This window comes from Stenella coeruleoalba (assembly GCF_951394435.1).
Source record: "Stenella coeruleoalba genome assembly, chromosome: 11".
NCBI lineage: Eukaryota > Metazoa > Chordata > Mammalia > Artiodactyla > Delphinidae > Stenella > Stenella coeruleoalba.
The window spans coordinates 88,382,907-88,401,622 of NC_137157.1; the positions used below are offsets into that span (position 1 = coordinate 88,382,907).

The 18,716-nt window shown below is 33.9% G+C and overlaps 1 long non-coding RNA gene across 1 annotated transcript in view; it reads left to right on the forward strand.

Annotated features, from left to right (window-relative positions):
• The window catches only part of LOC307194822, a 109,424-nt gene that overhangs the window by 50,659 nt on the left and 40,049 nt on the right, over positions 1-18,716 (forward strand). Inside the window, exon 2 of the long non-coding RNA XR_013830638.1 lies at positions 16,149-16,270. This is a non-coding gene — a long non-coding RNA (uncharacterized lncRNA). The remainder of the gene's footprint in view (positions 1-16,148; positions 16,271-18,716) is intronic.

The window sequence follows — 18,716 nt, forward strand, 5'->3', positions numbered from 1 at the left end:
AAGAGCTCATAGGGACTCTATGTGAGAGCATTCATTGCTACCATGAAATACTGAAGGCCACTAAATATATCATATCACTTAATTAAAATTTAAGCTGTAATTGATAGAAAAATATGCAGTTGTCCTTGGAAAGGGGAAAACATGTCCATACTGTTACTCAATCCTTATCCCAGCCTTTGTGCCAAGCACTGGAGGGAAAACCAGAGCAGGAAAAATATGTGTCCCTTCAAAGAGCTTATTGTCTAGTTGAGATGACAGATAATTTTATTTCAGTATGATATGTGATACTGGTTGGTGCAAAGTACAGGAAGATCACATAGAAAGTAGACTTATTTCAGTCTTGAAGGAGTCAAGAAAGGCTTCTTAGAGAATTGTATCTACTCTGAAACATGAAGGCTGAGTAGGCATTAGTGAGGCAAAATGGGATGATAGTCCCTTAAGTTTAAGAATCAGCCTTGGCAAAGGTATCTCAGGAGATGACTGAAAGCCTGACACATTAGCAGAGCCAATATAGGCAACGCACCAACTTAATGGGATTCAACAATGTCAACTAGTTTTTCATTACTTTCACTTCTACTACTACTGCTACCACTGATAAAAATAATGATAATTCTAGATGCAAATTTCCAGTATATAGATGGAGGGAGACAGGCAGTTTTGAACATAATTTAAAATAAATTAAACTGGTATAATCTACATCACTTAGTATCATGTTGCTGTTAGGTGAGAAGATGCCATTCCCAAAGCAGGAAATTTAGAGAGCAACTGCTACTTTGGACAAGAAGATCATGAGAGGTTTCCAAATGTGATATATTATTGTTGACTGGAATCATTTTTTAGATACATATTGCAGGTTTTCTCAAGTAGAAATACATGATGGAAGATTAAAAGGCTTTCCTACCTCCACTCCCAAAAGTATTTTCCTACTACATAAATCCTCTCAGAACAGAGATGAAACCCTGAAAAAGGAGTGGGGGGCCCTAGTTCTAAATGAGATTAAGTTTCCACCATCTTGGTGGAATGGGGCTTCACTGTAATCAACAGATACTTTAAACAAATAAAATGGAAGTATTTGTATCTGAGTTCATGAACACACACATATAATAAAATAATTATGGTAACTTTTACTATTATTTTATCGAGTACGCAAGTGGTTTCTCCTACTAGGAACAGTGTTCCTTGAGAGCAGTTAAGTGAAGCTTCATCTTCATTTTAATGTTCCTTATGTCCAGTAAAGTACTTTGTTCATGGAAGGTGTTCAATAAAAGTTGTATAAATAAATAAACTTACGTGCTCTCCAAGAGTCTGAAATTCTAAAAAATATTTGGCATAGTATTTTAGAATCTAATTTATCCCAGAGATAAGATTAGATGTTTGGCATTGGGTAGGTAATTGTGTAATAGAACATAGTATTGGTGACTACTATGCCCATCTAACTCCGGATACCTAAAATTAGAAATACAGGAAAATTGGGTCTTAGTATTTAAATGTATGCCATACAGGGAAAACAGTAGTTTGAGGAATAGTTTTCACAAACACATTTACTGCTATAACAGGCCATAAACTATGCATCTCTCTTCCTTTATTTTAACTACGTGAAGTCATGAAAGCAAATATGTTTCTTAGACTCACCTTCTCCTGAAGATGATTTGTCAAGTCATTGCCCTTAACTTTTGACAACCCAATGAATTCACAAAAATAGAACTGATCCGTATGCCCAAGGCTTAAAGAAATGTAAATCAGGTAGTGTATTAAAAAGGAACATCAATCCCTTTACTTGTTTTTCATGACAAGCTATGTCTATGACTAAAATCTGAGAATATTTGCTAAAAGATGGTTCATATTTGTCATTTCTTTAGTAGAGTGAAAGATAATAAAGATGGTAGGAATGAATAAAATGGCTAAGGTAATTCTAGTGATTGTACACACATTAATACAATTTTTACTAGATAAAGTTTTTTGTAGATCAAATGAACTTGAAAGTGTTTAGCAAAGCAGCTTGGAAAATTTCCCAGGGCATATGTTATAATGCCCTCAAAGTAAGATTCTGTTCTCTAATGAGAAATAAACAGCAGTATCTAAGTTCTTTAACATTGTCCAGAGAAATGGTAATCTATAACAGTATTGTCCACATATTCAAATCTTATTTAAATAGAATTTGAGGGGTAACATGAAGAATGAATCAGTACAAAATTAGTTAGGTATTGATGAGATAATTTCCATCTTTCAGGCATTAACAGTCTTGAGAAAAATCCTAAACCAAAAAAAGCAAAATCAAACACAAAAACCTGAAATAAAACATAGGTGTTGTAAGTGAAATTGTGAAAAATATAATGCAAAATGTCACTTAATTCCCATTTTTATGTAGAAATTGATTGCAATAGATGTAGAAAAATAAATTTAATTTTAGGACAGTATAGAGTTGAAAATTTTTGATGTTTATAAAATAAAAGGAAGGAGTTACAAAACATATATGAGACTTTTAGAATAATTGAAAATTCGATCATTGTCCCTATCAATAAAGAATAAGAAAAATAAAAGCAACAGAATAGAGGCTAAATTGAATTTTCTGAATACACTCTTCAAAGTGTTCCCATGAGGTGCTAGCAGTTTTGAAAGTACTTTTAGTGTACTTAAAGTATATTACCTTTTCCTAAGAAATCATCTGTATGCTAGTAATTGTCAGTGAGAGTTCTACTGCACAATCCTTGTCATCTTGAATATATTTTAAGTAAAATATCTTGAAGAAATACATTATTACCATTTCATAAAACTGTTCTGCTTAGGTCCATACAGGAAAATGATCAAAATAATCAAATGTTTAGCATTGCTCTGACCCCAAAGTCCCGTGACTGAAAACTGTAGTCCTTTCCAGACAGATTTGTGCTTACTGGAGGTTCTCATCGATATAATTCTTCAATTTTTCTCCTCACTGCATTCAGATGGATAGTTAAAAATTTTTCAGTAATGTTTCCTTTGATAAGAGTGTCTCTGTTTAATGTGTCATAATGGAGGTATTGAGTGTAGATATTTTGTTGGTAATACTGGTATTAAATATACATTTGAGGAAAAGCAAAGCCAAGAAACTTTTTAAAAAAAATTTTAAAGATTTTTTTTTGATGTGGACCATTTTTAAAGTCTTTATTGAATTTGTTACAATATTGATTTGGTTTTATGTTTTGGTTTTTTGACCCCAAGGCATGTGGGATCCTACCTTGCTCCCCGACCAGGGATCAAACTCACACCCTCTGCATTGGAAGGTGAAGTCTTAACCACTGGACCGCCAGGGAATTCCCAAAGCCAAGAAAGTTTTGCTGCACCATTTTCCCTCAGCCCTTGCCCACCTTGGAACAGGGCTATGTAGAATTGGTTTTGACACTTTATGTCAAAATTCATCTTGACTTGAAGGGCATTACCAAAATATCCTCGTGTTAATCTTTTTTATCACAAGGAATACAATTGAGGATTTCTTCTCAAATTAGTCTCAAGTACTATCTTTTATGTAAGTCTGAAACATGGGAAAAACAGTTTTTATTGGTAAAAGAATAAATTAAATGTAAAGGGAAATGACCATAGCTAACAAAATGTAAAAAAAGGCAGATATGGAAGGGATAGCTTATACGTGATTGAGTCCAGTTTCCAAATATCTCCTTCTTCTAGACCAATGATGCATGTACAAATTTTTTACTTAAAAAAAAAATGATTTGACAAGTACAGGATGTGTGAAGACCTGAATTAACAGAAAATTACACAAAAGAGTACTGATAGTTTAGTTTTCCACAAGTTCAATATAATCCCACAGTGTTTTGTGGCTGCTAAAAAAAAATCAAGAGTCTAAACTTATAGCTGTGAAGGGAAGTGAGATCAGAATTAGTGGACTTCCAGCTAGAAGAGGCTATGCACAATGGGAAATAAATGACATGCCTCTCAATTTATTCTGCCATATGTAGTTGAATGGGATGAGAGCCATGGACATAAACCCCTACCTCCACCTGTGACAATCCATCAGCAGTGCTCCTCCATCTGGGCTCAGTCTTAGGTCTGGTGGAAATTTGGATCCAACATACCACAGCTTGATCCTTAAAGCCACCAATTGTACTAAGTCTCTAATAACTTCAGTCTGAGAGTAGGACACCAAATCAAAGTTCCATTAGGTATTACAGTGAGTTAGGGGGAAAGGGCCATTAGATATCCCCGTTGAGGTAAGCCCTTCATGCACTGAGTATAAGTATTAGTCATCAGTTGAAATCTCAGAAAAATATGATCTTATCAGTAGCCTTAATCTGGAGCTAAGACATATGCTTAGAAAAGTTAGGAATTACAGGGACTCACAAAAGTTTATTATGTAGGGTTCATTTAAAGACTTACTGAAACAAAAATACAGATATCAGTCATTGTATTCTCGTTCCTGTATGGGTCAATAACTTTGCCCTCTCTCATATCCTAAGTATAATATTTATGTTCATTCCAATCTGAGTAGGGTCACAGAAATAGACCTCAATGCTGCTAGAATGGGTGTTCCAATAACCTTGTAGCAATAGTCCAACCTACTTAGCTAAAAGAAAGACATTATCCACCCAAGAAGTTGGCGCAGATTGGCTCCCTGAAAACCTATAGTTTACTGTGTCATAGTATAGTCATCTCTTAAGGAAGAAAGAGAATCTCCAGGACTGGTGAAGTTTTCTAGGTCTAGCAGCTACAATAACACCAGTGGTTGGAACATTCCTTCCACTTTGAACTCTGCATTGAATTAGATCCCCAACCTTTAGGGGGAAATGTTTTATGCATGAACCCTCCAAGAACCTGGAAATGAATTCTTAACTGGAAACCTTCTGTGAGAAGCCAAAGTATGAGACTAAGAAGAATGTTAAGGGCAGTCAGAAGAGATACACTCACCAGCTCAGCAATAAAGCCTTCACTGTGCTTGAACTGGCCATAATTTGCCACAGATATGAAATCTCAGCATACCTAAGCCACCATTCTGTTAAGGCCCAGAGACAGAGGAAAAATGAAACCCCTGGGACATGGAACTCATGAAATATTCAAAAATCTCTCTGACGGCTTCCCTGGTGGTGCAGTCCACCTGCCAATGAGAGTCCACCTGCCAATTGAGAGTCCACCTGCCAATGCAGGGGACACGGGTTCGTGCCCCGGTCCAGGAAGATCCCACATGCTGCGGAGCGGCTGGGCCCATGAGCCATGGCCGCTGAGCCTGTGCGTCTGGAGCCTGTGCTCCGCAATGGGAGAGGCCACAACAATGAGAGGCCCGCGTACCGCAAAAAAAAAAATCTCTCTGAGAAAGCCGCATGTCTGACCTCTGATTTGGGTCAGATACCTATAACCAGGTTGGTGTGCAACTGGAGTGGGACTATGTTAAGACTATGGATATGTGTGGAGGACATGGCGAGAGGGGCCAAAAATATTGTTTAGAGGTGAAGTTGAGCCAAAGAAGGGAAGAAACAGTAACACCCAAGCTTCTAATCCCATGGAGACCAGGCCTAAAAAAATATGACAGAGGCCAAAGTGGGGAGAAAAGGGTGAGCAGTGGAGAGAGAGAATGTAGAATAGAGAAGCATAGAGATTTCTGGAAGTGCTAATAAGTTACATGGTGGGAAATAATTAAAGAGCAAGCTCTTAGCTTATTAAAACTAATGGGCTATAAGGCTTGGAAACTAATAACTACCATAATATAAAAAAGAAATGTGAAAAATAAAGATTTATTTAAATTACAGGACCTCTTTGGAAATTTAAGGGAGCAAACTAGGACAAATGGCTTCAAATAATCTAAGAGCTAAGAAGCTATGGGAAATCTGTCATGATTGCTTTAGAAAATAATCTTTGGCCCATTGGTTAAAAGAGGAGAGAGACTTCTCAGCCTTTCTTCGAAGGATCAGTTTCCCTCATGTTGCAATGAATTCCCCACTCTTAGAGTTGTTCAGACAGAGCCGGGAGGTCACCTTTCATAGACTTATAAAAACTCTTTATTTTCATTTCAAGCCACAAGCCATATGTTCTATAACATTCTAAAAATATTCATTGGTATACAAAAAGTACCAAATTAATATGGCAATTCATCTCTTCACTTTTAAATTCCTAGAGCATAGAATTTATACAGAGCTCTTTGTAAAGGGCTAAGTCTAGCATGATGAGTAGATAATTTGTAATTATTTTTCTGACAAAGACCACTGCTAGAAATTTTTTTAATGCTGTGCTTTATTAATTTTTCTACTTTTACAAGTATTGTAAAAAAAATCACAATGATATAATTGATTTGAGTTTAGCACTCATTACAATATCCACCTTAGGTATAGATAGAAGACCCAATCAAAATCTTTTTCTCTAATTAGTACATATAGAACATGTCTAATAAATTAGATATTTTCAAAATTCTAAAATGTAAGAAACAAAAGTTTAGTAAAGGGGAGTCATTCTGCATTTATGATTCACTCTTATGAGCATATTTTGGAGTGATAGAAAAAGACAAAATTGTTTTATATTGGTTTCTGCAGGTATTGACTTAATTTTTTTAAGGGTTTTTTTTTATATGGACCATTTTTTTTAAAGTCTTTATTGAATTTGTTACAATATTGCTTCTGTGTTATGTTTTTTGATTTTCTGGCCATGAGGCATGTGGGATCTTAGCTCCCCGAACAGGGATAGAACCTGTACCCTCCTGCATTGGAAGGCAAAGTCTTAACCACTGGACCACCAGGGAAGTCCCTCTGTAGGTATTCACATTAAACTTAGGAACAGATAGATTAGTAAATCAGGTTTTGTCAATTTTAATACTTTTATTATCAAATATTGAGTTTTTTCTACTCAGGTTCCATTTTCATTCTATGAAAATTTAAACACTTCCAGCAATTTCATCCATATTTCCCCTCGGTTCTCAATTATTTTCTTAAACATTATTTACAGGCTTTTGAAATTTCAGTTGCATTTTGTTTACCCACACATTGCACTAAAATTTAACTTTGAAAAAAATTACCTCTACGCAAATATCATTATTATGTAAGGGAACAGTGAAGGAAGGCGTTGTTAGTTATATTTTCTTAAGCATTGTGGGAAGTTATTTGCTGTTGTAAAGCAATACACACATCCATGCATACACACACACACACACACACACTTTCACACAGAGTTCTTCTATTATGTTGGGAAGCTCACGGGCAGATTACAAAATAACCTTAAATTGGTAAATGAGTCAAGTGGGCGGCATTATCAGTTAGTGCACATTGTCAAATTGCAATGTGTTGGACTTTTACAATTGCATTTCATTCTGGTTAAAGGAATTGTTTGGTTTTTTTTTTCCTCCCAATTTGTAAACCCACAGTCTCCTTGAAAAATAAAACTCTGCACTTGACATTTTCAGATTCTCCTTATCCCATTTCCATTAAAGACAAGTCTGACTTTGGGAGCACTAAGAATTTCAGAGAATTGAATTCCAGAGAGAAACTCCTACTGGAATAAAGTCTGCCTATCCAGGAACACAAAGGACAGCTTTTTCTCGCCCCTTCTAATGAAGAGCTAGACTAATGTCCCCTCTTGGGGTTTGCAGTAATACTCTCATGGAACATTCATTTGCAGAAGCTGCTGAGTTAACTCCAAAGTCCCCCTTTCCCATAGCAAGTTGTCTACAAAGACAGTGAATTTAAGGGGTCATGATAATGGTGTCTCCCAAGACACCAAGTAAAATGTTGCAAGTTCTCACACCCCATTTCAAACTCTCCTATGGATTGTTGATGGCAAGATGTGCATATCTTGAAGAGGTCACCTCCAAGAAGTTTCTACAAAGCAACTAATACACAGACTAGATAACTGTGGCAATAAAGGCACTTTTCTGAGACTCTCCTTTCTGGAACAATTAAAATAGATGTTGTCACTGTACACTGCAACAGAATTAAGGATGTAAGACCCCACGTTAAAGGTGAAGGCTAGGGCTTCCCTGGTGGCGCAGTGGTTGAGAGGTCACCTGCCGATGCGGGGGACGCGGGTTCGTGCCCCGGTCCAGGAAGATCCCACATGCCGCGGAGCGGCTGGGCCCGTGAGCCATGGCCGCTGAGCCTGCGCGTCCGGAGCTTGTGCTCCGCAACGGGAGAGGCCACAGCAGTGAGACGCCCGCGTACCGCAAAAAAAAAAAAAAAGAAAAAAGGTAAAGGCTAATAAGTGAAATTATTAGTATAGGCTCTTTAAGGAAAAGAAATTTAGCTTTCCATAATACTTCCCAGAGCTTGGAATAGGGCCTTTCATAAAGGAAGGAAGGAAAGAAGGAAGGGAGGAAGGAAAGAAGAAAAGAAGGGAGAGAGGGAGGAACGGAAGAAGGAATGATTGAACAAATAAAGGAGTAAACAGAAAAATTTATATTACAGCTAGCTAATAGGTCAAAGAAGTTATAAAAAATGTTTTGTGCCCATGTGCATTAGGCTTTTATTTTTTAGTTGTTTGATAATATTCAGGAATTTTCTCATAGTAAATGTTTTATGGGACTAAAATACAAAACAAGATCCTGTATATGAGAGGAAATTGAATTGAAGCAATCTCTATTGTTGGCTGTGAAGGGTTTCTTTGTGGTTTTTTGTTTGTTTGTTTTCTCCTACTGAGTACTTTGTCATCTGCGGGAGGTCAATTTATGGTCTCTTTAAAATGGGTAAATCCAACATTTTTCTTTCTTTTCTGCTATATTTTTTAAACTTGCCTCAGAATAGTGAGAACAAACTTAATATACGGACTTCAAGAATGATTTTCTCTAAAGAGGATGCTTTATGCCCAGAAGTGGATCTCTCACTGATACTCATTTTCTGGGGACTGCTTTGTGACTCTGTGTAACACTAGCTCTTTTAATAGCCACAGGAAGAATTAGTTAAAAATTGACTTTGAATGTAATTCATTTGCTACAAAGTGGTCTTTTACCTCCTGCTCTTCTCTTTCACTGACATCCACATTTTCGTTTCTAGTCCTTTGTTAAAAAATGAACTACACAGCAAAAGCATGTGAGGATAAGGATTTCTGAATACCATCATGCACACCATGGTGTTCCCAGCAGTGAGCCATTAATGCATCACTGTTGTCGTATGCTGGATGAGGGGGGAGAGAGAGTTAAGAGGAGAAGCTGGCTAAGGAGAACCCCAGGGATGAGCTTCCAGAGATCCTTACCTGGAAAGAAGAAAGCAACAGCCTTCATGTCTGCTCCTCTTGGCTTCCTGCACTCAACTCCCAGGGATTGTCTTGTTGCTAGACATGCCACTAACTACTATGTCAATGAACACAAACTCAGCAGAGATAAAACTGAAAGGAAAATGCTTTCCTTTTTTATCTGCTCAAAGTTAAATTAGTAATAGTCTGGGGCAAATACCTTGCAGAGCTAATTATAAGTACACATTTAAATTGGGCAAAATTGGTTTAGGTCTAATTGTTACTCCCCACCTCCTTTTTAAATTTACTATCTCCTTCTGTCTAAAATTCCACCATGAATGCCAAGGAAAGGGAATGTGCTATAACTTAATGAACATTTAAATCAGTGTTAAGATCCTTTAAGCTTCTCTTAAGTTAGAAATTAAAAGGTCTTTGCCATGGGTAAAGGGAAGAAGAGGGGTGGAATCTTTTGGATCACTACAATATTTTACTCATAAATAAATATCTACACCTCCCATAAGCAAATCATTCTGATACAGCATAAACTGAGCATTGGTGAAAAAAATATATTTTCAACTCCTATTACAAATGCTTCCCAATGCTTATAGAAAGAAAATATGATATCCATGATTAGCTTCCTAGTTTAGAAAATGCTAGCATTTCCATTAATAGAGCAAGGTCTTCATAACCTTTGAAGCCTTTGACATAGGCTTACCTTTGCCTATGTCATCTATATGGTATTCTTGATTACTAGGTCCTCATTAGTAGATATAATGAAGAAGGAAAACAATCCCACCATTCAGCAGCTTTTGTAAGAAAGAAAAATTTTCCAAAAAAATGCAATCAAAAGATACAGATTCAGATAAATACTGCATCTAACATTGATTTTCAATAAATATTCATTGTATTCACAAAGTAGCTGAAAGTATAACTTCATGATAGTAAAGTAAACATCTTTAAAACTTATTTTCTACTAGTGTCTTCCTTCTCAGGAGAGTGCGGTATGGTAAAAATCCCTTTACTTAAGCTAGTTGGAGTCTCCATCTTTCAAGTAGAATGTTAGATAAAAACTCACATTTTAATCCTATTGTAAGAGGTATTTGTCAATAAATGCATATTTTTGGTATAAAATCAACAGTTTATGCAGAGAAAAAAAATATTAACTTGTATAATACTTCAGCTCATGCCTCAGAAAACATATCAGAGCTTTTAAAATTACATAGTAAGTTAAACTCCAGTTATACAGGATCTAAATTCCTTAAGAATACTCTCTAGGAACAGAGAAAGATAGTAATTTGAAGATTGAGTCACACAATGTAAATCTCAGTGAAGGAGTTGTTATTAGAGAAATAAAATTACAATGTTTCTGACATTGAATTTAATGTAAATAAAACAAATGTATAAGGATTCAGGTAAATACATTTAAAATTCTAGCTATGATCAATTGAAAAGCATTATAATTATCTTATGTGATATTATTTTTAGATTTACAGAAGCCAAAATTCTATTTATGATTAAATGAGGTATAATGCATGATAAGCGTCACGTTTGGTACAAAATAATCCCAAATATAACACACCCCACCATCACACATTTATTACTTGTACAGCTCTTAACCTATCACAGGAACTCAGAATAACAATGATTGTATTGATGTCAGTAAAAAAACTACACCTTCAAGAAAAAGGAAAACTTAAACTCAGAATCTTAAGTTTTCTTGCAAATAGATTAATCCAAATACATATGTATAGCTTTAGTCGTCTTCTGAAGCTTCAGATCCATAACTCTAATTTTCTTCTGGACTTCTCAAATCAATGTTCCATTTTATTCAAAACCAAACAATAATCTCAAAGCAAGTTCACCATCTTCCAATGCATCCTTTTGGCTATTGCAGTATGTCAAAAGATGCTATATTGTAGATATGCGAAGTGTGAGTGGGTGTGTGTGTGTGTACAGAAAGAGAAAGAGAGAGAGTGGATTCCCTCAACAGGGCCCTACTACAGGGTCTAATTTTGAAAAAAAAATTGAAGTTGTATAGATCTTAAGGTTAGTGAGATCCAAAATGCTGAAATACTGGTGAATATTCAAAGTCCATGAAATGGAAGAGATGCAGGAAGTAAGACCAGGTTTTTAGTTATGTCCATAATGTAGATGTTTACATTACTAAATATTATGATAGGATAGAAGATAAGAAGATATCCTTAAGCAAGATTTTCAACTCACCAAAGAAGGAGAAAGAAAGCAATGAAGAAATAGTGAGAATGTTGACTTAAATTCGTGGTGTATGTAAAATGCGTAACATAAAATATAAAGTAATTATTAATAAATGTTAATTATTTTTTGTGTCATTATGTAAGTCATTGGAATTTTTATGAATGAGGTTACCTTAAAATATTTATACTTTCAAAGGTATAACCTATGCAATGGAGATGTGAATCATGGTAAATACGTAAGGCATGGAAAAGTTCCCATTTGAAAGAATGGCATGCTCCAGCTTGCCACAAATATTCTGAAGAAAATCACCACTTACAGAAATCACATCTGATATAATTGGCCACATCAAGAATTCTTTAAAATTGTGGAGGGGGTCAGTGCTCTATTTCTAAATGGCATTTGGTTGAAATTTAAAAAGAAAAAATTTTGTTATATATTGATGTTCCTCATTATGGCAATATTGTAATTTGAGTTAGAAATTTCTTCTGGAAAAATCTTCTCTTAGTAAACATTTACTGCCTACTTTGAAAATCTTATAAAATATGACTAAACAAAGCATTAAGAATTATGCCAATTAAAAAGATAGAGAAAAGGTTATATGGATTGTGAGTTATCTCCATTTTGGTAATTCTTAGTTCTCATTTAATGGACATATGTTACTGTTCAATAAAATAATAAAGCAAACTATAAATAAAGGACCAAAAGTGTTATAAATAGTTGAGAACAGAGTTAAAAATACTAAGCGCAAAATGAATAGGGCCTCTGAAATTCTTTTTAAAAAAGTGTTAACTGAACCCATGTTAGAGTATAATGATGAACACAAATGGGTAACTTCAGTACTTGGCTGACATGACTAATATAAGCAAAACTATTTCATACTTCAGTGTTGTTTGTAAAAATGTAAAGTAAGGTAATATAATGCAATGTTTTTGATAATGTAAGTAAGAGAAGTATAGGAGAAATCTGTTTTATGCCAAAAGGGAAAATGAGGAGTAATGGATAAAATTTATGAGAAGGTATATTTATTTTAACCTAGGAAATATAAATAATAATATTTCAAAATTGAATAGGGGTTCCACTTTCAACCCTGATGAAGTAATGATACTCAAATTGCTATCCAGCCATAGTCAACTATAAAACTGGAAAAGTTTTATGAAACGACTGTTTCTATTCATTTGAGAGTAGGCAGCAAAGAATTGTGAACTGTAGAGAAAAAAACAAAAACCAAATGAGCCCTATTAATGCCCTGTATTTCTGAATGGAGTTAATTACTGGACCCTGGCACAAGGAGAAGTGGCATAAGCATGGCTTCGTAATCATGCTGAATTGAATACACAGAAATTGGAGTTTAGCAAGGCTTAGAGAACTGGTATTTGGAAGGTAGAGTACTGACCAAGAGAAGGCTACTCAGAGAAAGAGCTCCAAAGATCTGCAAGGGTCACCTTGATTCTTTGGCTGAATACTAAATTACCATACATAGAATGACTCCACAAGGCCAGGCAAAGAATAACTATTAAGGAAGTACAACTACCACAGAGCCATAAGATGGAAAATGTCCAGAACTCTCATAGCGTTGGGAAAGTGTTGAGTTTAACTAACCAGATTGGAGGAACCTCATGAAACACACATGGCATTTTGCAGAGATGCCAAAAGGGCCATACATCAGTAGTGAAACTAAATTAATCATCGTGTAGAATTACTCTAGACCTTACCAGGGATTCCTGGAGTTGTTCTATAATGACTAAATAGACAGTTCTTTAAGAGGATAAAGCAATACTGAATGTGTGTGCACCTAATAATATAGGGTCATTATACATAAAACAAAACTAACAGGAAAAAAACAGATAAATATACAATTTTGACTAAATCATTTCATCTTTTCTCAATATTTGGTAAACTAATTACAGAAAAATAAGCAAGGAAATTTGAATAAGGCTCTCCACCAAAATGATCTAATTGACATTAATAAATCTTTACATCCAAAAACAGTGGGATACACATTTTTCTCAAGTGTACATGGAACATTAGCTAGGAGAGTTCATATACTGGACCATAAAACAAGTTTCAATAAATTTAAAATGACTGAAATCTTTTAAAGAATTTATTCTTCCCAAGAGAAAATAGAAATCAATAATAAAATATCTTAGAAAAGCCTCAAGTATTTAGAATCTGAACAAAATACTTCTAAATAACCTATGTATCAAAGAAATAACGGGGGAAATTAGAAAGTACTTTTAACTTAATGGTATTGAATATAAGGCATTAAAATTTGTGGATGTAGCCCAAACAGTGCTTATAGGAAGCTTCATACCTCTCAATGATTATATATATTAAAAAAGAATAATAATCTAAAATTGTATGGTCAAAATTTTTACCTTAAACAGTTTGAATAAGAACAAATTAAATTTACATTTAGTAAAAGAGAGGAAAGATAAACATAACATTAGAAATCAATAAAATAGAAAAGAGGAAAACTTTCGGGAAAATCAATGAAACCAAAAGCACTTTCTTTGAAAGAATCATTAAATTAATAAAAATCTAGCTACACTGATGAAGGAAAAAGTAGAAAAAGACCCACAAGTTACCAATGACAGAAATGAAAAGTAGGACATCACTAGAGAATCTATAGATATTGAAATGATAAGGAACTATTGTGAAAAAGTTATGCCCGTTAATTCAACAACCTAGATAAAATGGGCAAATTTCTTGAAAGACACAAATTAACAAAAATGGCATAAGAAGAAATAGAAAACTTGTATTACCATGTATTGACTAAATGATATGTAATAATAATTTAAAACATTGCCAGCAAAGAAAAGAAAAAGAAAAGAAAAAACTCCAAGACAAAATTCCTTTCCTAGTCAATTCTGTTAATTTTTTAAGAATAAAAACATATTACAACTCTTATACAAACATTTTCAGAACATACAGTGGTGGGGATATTTTCAAATTCTGCCAAATACATTACAAGAAAAATGCTAATATTATTCATTAACACTGGTAAACCTTAACAAAATATTAGCAAATCCAACCAGCATTCTATACAAGGAACATATATTATGACCAAGTCAGTTTTATCACAGGAATGTAAGGCTATTTTAATATTTGAAAATCAGTCAATATGATTCACTAGACTAATGCACTTATATTCAACATCATATTAGAAATTCTAGTAAGTACAGTTAAAGGGAGAAAAAAAGAGATAAAATGGTATACAAAAAATAAAATTATCTTTATTTGCAGATGGTATGACTGTGTATATGGAAGAATCCTAAAATTTCCTAGTAACATTTTTAAAAAAGGAACTAATAAGTGCAATTAACAAGGTTAAATGACACAAGGCCAATATACACAAATAAATTTTATTTCCAAGCAAAATTATTTTGAAAATGTGAAACCTTTACAAGAGTATAAGCAACAGATATAAGGAACAAAATACATGCAAGATAACATCTTTTTATATACAGGAAAGTCACAAAATATTGCTGAGGGCTATTAAAGAGAGCCTAAATCATTGAAGTTATATGTGATGATCATGTGTAGAAAGACTCAAACTTTTAAAGGTATCAATTTGCCCTAAGTTGATCTATAGATACAATGAAATTCTAACACATTACTGCAACTTTGATATATAAATTAATGGACTCATTCTTAAATTTATATGGTCAGTGCTAATAATCTAGACCAGGCAAACCAATCTTGAAAGAGAAGAATATATGCAGAAGACTTACATTTTCTGAGTTCAAAACTTAAAATAAAGCTACAGTAATTAAGACAATGTGGTTTTAGGATAGGATATATACAGATCAATGAAATGGAATAGAATAGTGTCCTGATAGAATCATGCACAGATATAGCCTATGATTTTCAACAAATGAGCAAAGGAAATTCAGCAAGGAAAGAATAATCTTTCAACAAATTGGGCTGGAACATTATGAATGTCTTATTGAAAAAAAATAGTAAAATTTTATCATTCATAAAAATTAAATCAAAATGAATGATAGTTCTAAATATGAGCTAAAACTATAAAAACCTAGGAAAAAAAATCTAAGAGAAAATTTATATATCTTTGGGGTAAATTTTACAACTTTGGGGTAGAAAAATATTTCTTAGCATGAAAAAAACTAACCACAAAACAAAAAATGATTAGTTTGACATCTTTAAAATTAAAAACATATTTATCAAAAGGTACCTTAAATAAAATAAAAAGACAATCTATAGACTAGGAGAAAATATTACCAGTCCATATATCTGTCAGAGAACTTCTATTCATAGTATCTAAAGAAATATTAGACCTAAATAATAAGAAATCAAATATCTTTATAAAAAAGGGCAAAACATTTGAATAAATGCAGCATAAAAGAAGATATAAAAAATAACAAATAAACATGTGAAAAGGAGCTTAATATCTTAGGTGGTTAGGGAAAGGTAAATTAAAACCACAATATGGTACTACTACACATATACTAGAATAGTTAAACTTGGAAAGATTGACTATAGCAATTGTTGGTAAGGATTAGAGCAAGTGGCACTCTCATACTTAGCTGGCGGAGTGTGACAAGGTATAATCACTCTTTCAATCTTGACCACACTTTCCTTCCATATTCCCTTTCGTGTTTATCTATCTTCTTTAAGTTATAAAATTAGCTCTGAGTATGAGAGAAATAACTCAATAACTGAGAGTTTATGTTTGAGTAAATCAATGTATGGGCACTCTAGGCATGGGAATAAGGTAAACATTATCTTAAGATATTCAGTGACTTTTTGCTGCCTCTCCCTCTGATTGTATTTTTTATTTACAGAAAAATTATGATCCAGAGAATGTGAAAGAAGTGTCACGTTAAAAAAGTTATTAACACGAAAGTTTACCAAGGATGCCAAGAGGAATATTTCTATCTGGAAATGATGACCCAGCTGGACAGAGGTGAGTCAGAACTGATGATAAATAGATCTTTTCTCATAACAGCCACATGTCAAGAACACCTGATTCACTCCAACAGTGAGTGTTAATCTCAAAGTTGTTTCTTACTTTTTTATGTCCCTGGTTGAAACCTATTTCACATGGTACAGATTCTAGGCTGGTGGGTTTTTTCTCTCAACATTTTAAATATTTTGTACCACTCTCTTCTTACTTGCAGTTTCTGAGGAGAAGTAGGATGTAATACTCTTATTTTTGCTTCTCTATAAATAAAATTATTTTTCCCTTGGTCTTCTTTCAGGATTTTTTCTTTATATTTTATTTTCTGTAGTTAAAATGTAATATGCCTAGGTGTAAAATTTTTTAATATATGTATCTTGCTTGGTGTTCTCTGAGCTTCCAAGATCTGTGGTTTGGTGTCTGACATTAATTTGTTTCAAATATTTCTTCTGTTTCTTTTTTCTCTTTCTGGTATTCCTCTTATGCATATGTTATACCTTTTATAGTTGTACCATAGTCCTTGGATATTGGGTTTTTTTTTCTAAATCTTTTTTCTCTTTGCTTTTTGTTTTTTTAGGATTCTGTTTATACATGTGCTAGCTTAGATTTTTTTTTCCTCCACTCTGTCCAGTCCATTATAGGCATTCTTCATTTCTGTTACAGTGGTTTTGATCTCTAATATTTCTTTTTTGGATTTTTTTTAAGATTTCCATCTCTCTGCTTACATTGCCCATTTATTCTTGCATGCTATCTACTTTATCCGTTAGAGCCCTTAGCAAATTAATGGTAGTTGTTTTAAATTCCCAGTCTGATAATTTCAACATCACTGCCATGTTAGGTTCAGATGCTTACTCTTTCTCTTCAGATTGTGTTTTTTGCCTTTTGATATGCTTTCTAATTTTTTCTTGAGAGTCAGACATGGTGAACTAGGTAAAATGAACTATTGTAAGTAGACCTTTAGTAATGTGATGGTGAGTTGTGAGGGCAGTGGAGGCATTTTATAGTCCTATAATGGATTAGGTCTCCATTTTTGAGTGAGTCTATGCCTCTGCATGTGAATTTCACAAGAGTTTCTCTGTTTGTATATTTGTTTGTTTTTTCCTCACCCCTTAGGTGGGGCAGGATAGTTAAAGTGGGCTGGATTTGGATATTCCCCTACCCCAGTTAGGCTCTGGTAATACCCCAGCTGATTAGGCTCTGGTTAACTAGTTCCCCCTTAGGGCAAGCCTTGTTAAGAACAGAGTACTCTGGATTACTTCAAATGGTTCCTTTCTCCTCTCTCTTGCCAGAAGCAGGAGAGAATTTTTCTCCCATATTTACCATGGAAAGTTGGTTGAGCTCTTGGAGGTAAATCTCACAATGTTGTGAAGCCCATCCTATGACTAGGTCCCCTTGGAGTTTTTGACTCTTAGAATTGTCCACAGTGAGTCTTCAGCAATTTGTTTATTACAGTTCAGTTTCCTACACTGTTTAATAAATTTTTAGATGATTTCTTCACACTATGACATTCAAAATCCTTAAACCAGGAAGAGTTTGATATAATAAATTAACAATTACTTGAATTTTGAAGCAGTATAATCCTAGTCCTAATTCTACTACTCCTTGACCTTAAAAAGTTTTTTATTTCTGTAAAATGGACATGATAGTAATTTTGCAAGGAACAATTAATACAATATTGATTATTCTCAGTTCAACATACAATGCAGAGCAGATACTTATGACTATATGAGGGTGTCACAATGGGGTGCTATCTTAAAATTATCTTTAAATTGTTATTTTATTAATTTCAGCATCAATTTCTTTTGAAAAATAATAGGAGGAAAAATATATCAGAATTGGATGAAACATAATATATTTGAAAGAAAATTAAACTATCTGGAGTGGGGTGTGTGGTGTTAAACGTGTATGCAATTTGCAGTTGCACTGGAAATGATCAAGTTTTATCTTTTAAAAATAAAAAGTAAATTAAGAAAATGTAAATTAATTTGGAAATTCCATTGCCTTCCAGTGTTATTTCAATTTTTATGATGCTTGTTCTTTAAAAAGTCCTTTGGAATAAAACTGTTTCACAACTTGTAAAATATTACAATTCAATTTCGCTGTTTGGCTTGAGATTTTCCCATCACTTTTGAATTGTCTTTCTTGCTTCCCAAGATCTCTTGGCTTTTGACAATGAGAATAGGAGATTCCCCTGGGTGAAATTCACACAGCCCACATGTCTTGACAATTTGAACTGACTCTTCGCCTTTCAACTTCTCCTTCCACCTCTCTCTTTTATAAATCCCCAGGGTTGCACAAATTTCACCTTCACTATGTGAAGATGTGTTTGGAGGAAAAGAGGAAAAGTGCTTTTCACATATAGTTGAACATGACCAAATTATATAATGGAATTTATGAGAAATGTAAAAATAAACTGTTAAGAGATAAATCTTACTCTGCTTTTTGTGGAAGA